The following is a 6853-nucleotide window of genomic DNA, read 5'->3' as shown; positions in this document are numbered from 1 at the left end:
AGCATATCTCTGAAGTGCTCGGCCCACCTCTTCATCTGGTTTTCCCATCTCTGTCTAGTATTGGCCTATCTGGTCTTTTGTGTTTGGCTGCCAATTTCTGTGTGGTATCATAAAGCTCCTTCATGTTGTGTTGAGCTGTTGCTTCTTCTGCTTGAGTTGCTAGGTTGTTAAGGAATAGTTTTTTATCTTTCTTGATGTTCTTTTTAACAAGCTTGTCTGCAAATATGTAGGTTTGCTGTGCTTTTACATTTGTGGTTCTTGTGCGGTTATTGTTGCCTGTTTGTGCAATTCTATTTTATGTAGAGTATCTCCTGTGATCCACTCCTTGTGTTGCCTTGTCCTTCTCCGCATGTGATCTCGCATGCCTCTATCCAGGCCTGCTTCATGTTCTGCCATCGTTGGTCTACGGTTTGGTGCTCTACTTCCAGTTTGCACAGGGGGAGGAACCGGTTTGAGAGGATGATTTGGTATTTCTCTCTGGTGTTCAGGGGCCTTATGTGTAAAGCGTGCCAGTTCACACGCAAAGGTTGTGATTTATAAAAAAAACAAACTTGATGGGAGAATGGGCTTGCAGGGTGGGATATTAGGATGATTCATGTAAGCTTGCAGGTGATCTGTTATTTATAAAGGGAACATTGCTTTGTTTTAGAAGTCTTCATAATTTTTGGTGTATGGCATTTTTGGCTTTTGTGCGTACGTAGACTTTTAATAAGGATCCTACGCACAGTTTTATACATGAGGCCCCTGGTCTTGGAGAAGGCTGACATTATATCTTATACTGATTTTTCTTGCCGAATTTGCAAATTTCTTGAATTTTAACCAGAGTGTCCCTATTAAAAGGTGGTGGTCTGTTGACGCGTCAGCTCCTCTTTTTACCCTGACATCTAGGAGGGATCTCCTGAACTTCTTGCTGATACAAATGTGATCGATCTGATTTTCTGTTTTGTGGTCTGGAGAGACCCACGTGGCTTTGTGTACTCTTTTGTGTGGGAATACACTGCCTCGATTAACTAGATTATGAAATGCACAGAAATCTGAGAATTGCTCTCCGTTATTGTTTATTTGCCCTAGACCGTGTTTGCCCATTACGTGCTCTTTGCCCATGTTGTCTTGGCCTATCTTGGCGTTTAAGTCACCTGTCAGAATAATGATGTCTTTCTTCATCCCCACCAGAACTGTCAAAAAATACCCCAACTCCAAACCCTGGATTACCACCAAAATAAAATATGCACTTAAAGAAAAACGGACAGCATTCAGAAAAAAGGACTGGGCTACTCTCAAAATACTCAACAGACGAATAAAGAATGATATTATCAAAGCCAAAATGCAATATAAAAACAAACTGGAGCAGGAGTTTAGCAAAATGAACACAAAACAAGCATTCCAGAGAATCAAAAAACTCACAGGCCAAGAACATAATTACCACCACCAATCATGTCCGGACCCTCTTCATCATGCAAATACCATGAACAGTTTCTTCAACCGGTTCGATACCCATGACCACACCCACATCTGTGAGGAACTTCTTAGAACCCTCCCCCCGCTTGAACCTCAACACCTGCCCTTCACAGAGGAGGATGTGCAGCGTCAGCTGGCCAGGTGCAGAGTTGGCAAGGCACCAGGGCCAGACGGCATCCCGGCAAAGGTGCTGAAGTGCTGCACAACAGAGCTCTCCCCCATCTTCCACTCCATTTTCTGGGAATCCTACAGGACAGCAACAATACCCACCATCAACTATCATACCTGTACCCAAGAAACCACACCCTTCAGAATCCAATCACTACCGTCCAGTCGCACTCACCCCAATAGTCATGAAATGCATGGAGAAAATCATACTACACCTCATTCTACCTACTGTGAGTACACAACTTGACCCATATCAATTTGCATACCGGCAAAAAAGGGGGACAGAGGACGCAGTGGCGTGCCTCCTCCACTCCCTCCTTCACCACCTCCAGACTCCTCATAACTCCGCCTCAGTTCTGTTTGTTGACTTTAGCTCCGCATTTAACACAATCCAGCGCAATCAACTCATCAAGAAACTACAGCACCTGAATGTCACCCCTCTCCTCATCTATTGGATATACAATTTTCTCAGTAACAGGCCACAGGCAGTGAAAATAGGGACAATAACATCATCAACCATCATCACCAACACTTGAGCTCCCCAAGGTTGCGTACTTAGTCCCTTCCTGTACACACTTTACACACAAATGACTGCCAGAGCTCAATACCCCTTACTACAAATATGCAGATGACACGGCTATAGTGGGACTACTTACAGATAATAGGTCCATCACAGCATACCACCAGTCCATCACAGATTTTGCACTGTGGTGCTCTGATAACTTACCTTCAACTCAACACTGAAAAGACATAAGAACTCGTCATTTATGCATCAAAAACACCCCCTGGACTTAACACATCACCATCTATGGCAAACAAGTTGAACAGGTCAGCACTTTCAAATATCTCGGGCTCACTATCGACAATAAGCTTAACTTCAATGAACATGTCACCATCACACAGAAATGTGCACAACAAAGACTGTATGCCGTACGAAAACTAAGATCACTGTACGTTTCCCCTCATCTTCTTCTGTTACTCTACAAAAGAATTATTCAACTTTTTTTTTACTGCTCCCCTTGTTTCTTCACCATTCTAAGTGTTACCAGCAAGAACAAACTCATTAAAATTTCACTCCTAGCATCTAAGATAATACAGCTTCCCACTCCCAGCCTCACTGAGGCAAATGACACAGCCATCACACGTCTTGCCCGCACCATAGTAAGTAGCCCTGACCATCCCCTGAACCGGTTCTTTATTCTACTCCCATCTGGCCGCAGATACAGAACCCTGGACTGGAAAAAAGCGCACTTTAAGAAAAGCTTTGTTCCATCAGCCATCATTGCTTTAAATAAATCCCTGTGATCAGTATTCATTAATCTTTTTGGGTAATGTTTGTCTGCACTGTTCACCCTTTTTGCTGCACTGTGTGGAAGAGGGGGGGAATCTAGAGGGGGGGAGATATGGTATGGTGTGTGTACTATAGTATTATATTATTATATGTTACATGTTATATGTGTGAGACTAGGTCAGAGATGTTAACATCAGATGCTGCTGTATGTGATGATGTGTGAAAAAGAATATCCCTATGGGACAATAAAGATTCTATTCTATTCTATTCTTCTGTTTCTGGATGACTTGCTGTAGTACATCATAGAAGTTGTCTTTTGTTTGTTGTTCTGCTTCATTTGTAGGTGCATAGCACTGGATAATAGTGAGTTTCTTGGTCTTGGTGTCACAGGTGACGGTTTGTGAGGGCGGAACCAAAAGTGTGGAAGACGGGTTCCGCCTGATGATGGTTCCGCCCGGACGCTTCACTCTGAACACCGGAATTTCCGGGGTTTCCCCGAAGCCAAAATTAAGCCTGATCACGCTCAGGTGGGGATAATTTACACAGCGGTTGCTAATAGGCTGACAAGGAGAAGAGTCAGAGCATAAAAAGACCTTTGAAGACATCAAACGGTGTGCTTGTGGTGTACTTTGTATACGCTGTGTTGCTGCTTTGCAGACGGACTGCGCTGGTTGGATCGTTCCCCTGGGGAAGAGAGAAAGGGACAGTCAGCTGGCGAAGGAATATTGAGAGGTTTCACTAGAGAGAGAGCGGACACAGAGCCATCAAGAGTGCAGAAATTAGAAAACGTTGACAACGAAGAGTGAGTAACAGCTGTAGTACTTATCTGTGCAATACTTGTAAGAAGAGTTGCTTGGTGTGTTCCCTTGTGTTTTTGAGGTCCCTGGCCCCACTGGAGAGGAAGGCGTGGGCGAGCCGCGGGTTGACCGGAAGCACGGAAGAAGCTTTTGGTAGGAAGTGTCGCACACCAGTAGAGCAGTGGCCCTGTGGGAAAAGGAAGCGCAGGTGAGCCAGAGGAATGAGAAACAACGCACCGGGCCTGTGGATAGCCTAAAACTCATGCTCATTGTTGGCCCAGCTATCGCCCAACTAACCTCTCGAGGGAGTCGAAGCCAGGTGGCGAGGGCGACTTAAAACCACGTAAAGTTTGTATAAGAGTGCTGTGGGTGAGTTTTACTGATTGATGGTGTTCACGCTATGCTTGCTGTGTGTGTGCTATTAACGTACAAACTGCCTAGCCTCGGACGAGTCGTGAGACGACGACATCTGTTGTGGCCTGGGTCCTAAGGAGAGCGAGAAAATTAAGCCCTGTGCCCTGGGTGTGTCAACGAGAGCTTCGTTCTGCCATAGAGCAGACAGTGGTGAAACCCAGTGAGTATTATAAAAAGTGTACCGTGCGGATTGAGGGTTATAGCTGTGTGTGTACTGACCTTTCCAACAGAAGCTCGTGGTGAGCGGAGCCCCGACGAAAGTTCGCCCCAACTCGGGACCCCGGCCGTGGAAGTAGGAGGGGGAGTTTGGGAAGCGTTCGGCTCCGTGCCACTGGACCCATCAGTCCCTACGACGCCCGGACAGCTTGAGTGGATGGGCGAAGGAATACGGTGCACCAACGCTGTAGCGAAAATCTACTGTCTGCAAGTGAGCGAAGACCCCCAGTGCTGTGAGTAACGTAACTGGTGAGCTGAAATTAACCTGTGCTTATAGCAATTACTTACCTGTGTTCGAATGAAGCTCTGTGTGAACGAAGATCCCCAGTGCTGTGAGTAACATAACCTGTGAAGTGAAACTGTTCTGTGCTTATAGCAATAACTTACCTGTGTTCGAATGAAGCTCTGTGTGAACAAAGATCCCCAGGACTGTGAGTAACCTAACCTGTGAAGCAAAGGCAATCTGTGCTTACGGCAACTACTCATCTGTGTTCCAACGAAGGCTCCGTGTGAGCGAAGGCCCCCAAATGCTGTGAGTAACGTAACCTGTGAAGTGAAATTGTTTTGTGCTTATAGCAATAACTTACCTGTGTTCCAACGAAGGCTCCGTGTGAACGAAGATCCCCAGTGCTGTGAGTAACGTAACCTGTGGAGTGAACTTGATCTGTGCTTACAACTATCACTTACCTGTGTTCCAACGAAGGCTCAGTGTGAACGAAGATCCCCAGTGCTGTGAGTAACGTAACCTGTGAAGTGAAATTGTTCTGTGCTTACAGCAATTACTTACCTGTGTTCCAACGAAGGCTCCGTGTGAACGAAGATCCCCAGTGCTGTGAGTAACGTCCCCCCCAGTCCTTATCCCAAGTGGCCCTGGAGGCGAGCAGAAGACCCATTAGTTTTAAATTACCCCTTGTCCTTTCCCCCCTTCCTTTTAAATATTTAATAAAGTTTATTTTAACTGTAGTTTACTCGTCTGTCTGGTCATTGGGGTGGTCTTGGGAAACTCCTCGAGGTGGAAGAGTTGAGAGGGGTGTGACCCTTAGTATAGTCGGGTCCGCCCCCGTGGTGTGACATTGGTATAGAACCTTGCTGTGATGATACATGAATTTACTGCCTCCCACTCCATCAGTGACCTGGCTGCTTCATTTGAGAGTATTAGTCCCTCTCCCTCTGAATGTTGGGCATTATCCTGTTCATGTCCCACATATATTATTGTTTCTCCACTAGAAAGTTGTTTTTCCTGATTGAGTCCACCTAGTTTCACTGAATCCTATTAGGGAGAGGTTGTACTGTTTCATTCCAGCTGCTATCTGAGATGCACCTTGCATCACCTATAAACCTTAAAACAACCAGCGGATGGCGGGCGGGTGAGAAAATTGGTCAAAAACCCTTGGTGCGGATGGATGGCGGATAGATGATAAGTTTTGTGATGCGGTTACGGTTGAAATAATAGCCCATCCGCGCATCTCAGGTGTGCAGTGACTAGGGGAGTTAGGTCGAGTTCAAGAGTGAGGAGGAAGTGATCGGATGTGTGTAGTGGGGTGTCCTGGATGTGGTAAGTAGAACAGCAGCGTGTGTAGATAAGATCTAAAAGATTGCCTGACATGTGGGTAGGTGAAGATGGGACTCGCTTGAGGTGAAACGACCCAGTCAGGGTGTTGAAGTCCACTGCCTGTGGTTTCTCAAGGTGGATGTTAAAGTTGCCAAGTACTACTAAAGGAGTATCGTCCTCTGGGAATGAAGACAGAAGTACATCCAACTCCTCCAAGAAGTGTCCAAGTTGACCTTTGGGGCGATAGATAACTAAAAAATGGATATTAGTAGGGTGGATGATAGTAACAACATGCCACTCGAAAGAGCTGCTGTCACATGATGGACTGAAACTCAGCAGGCCACGCCCGACAACAATCAACAACTAATGGCTGAAACTAACACACACGAGGACGCACGGTACCAAACGCGATTGCAGCACGTGAGACAAAGGTAAACAGGACAGCAGTTCTTAGCAACAAAACTGCGCTTAAACTTTACAAGTCTACAAACAAATACACTCACACGTTACTGTAGACTCCTGTTGATAAATTCTTCACCTCGAAATCATCTTGGCTGTGTGCCCACTTCTAGGAAGGGTAGCTACAGTATTAATTTGTATCTATTTATAGACAACTTGTCTAACTGTTGACTGATGGATGACTTCACCCAATGACTACAGCCCCATTGACTCTCTATGTAAATGCATTGGTGAAATTAACTGTTGGATGCGTCAAAACTTCCTCCAGTTAAACAAAGACAAAACTGAAGTCATTGTATTTGGAAATAAAGATGAAACTCTCAAGGTTAACACATACCTTGACTCTAGGGGTCTACAGACACAAAATAATAATAATAATACAAAATGTAGCCCACAACATACAGCAAAACATAGATGTCTTTTAAATTAGCCATAGAGATGCCCCAAGCCATAGGTCCCTAACCTTTAATACAGGGTGGACTGGTTTCAGCTTATAAA

Source organism: Misgurnus anguillicaudatus, chromosome 2 (genome assembly GCF_027580225.2).
Source record: "Misgurnus anguillicaudatus chromosome 2, ASM2758022v2, whole genome shotgun sequence".
In the NCBI taxonomy this organism is placed as follows: Eukaryota; Metazoa; Chordata; class Actinopteri; order Cypriniformes; family Cobitidae; genus Misgurnus; species Misgurnus anguillicaudatus.
The sequence above is the reverse complement of the archived record's forward strand: the minus strand, read 5'-3'. Positions refer to the sequence as shown.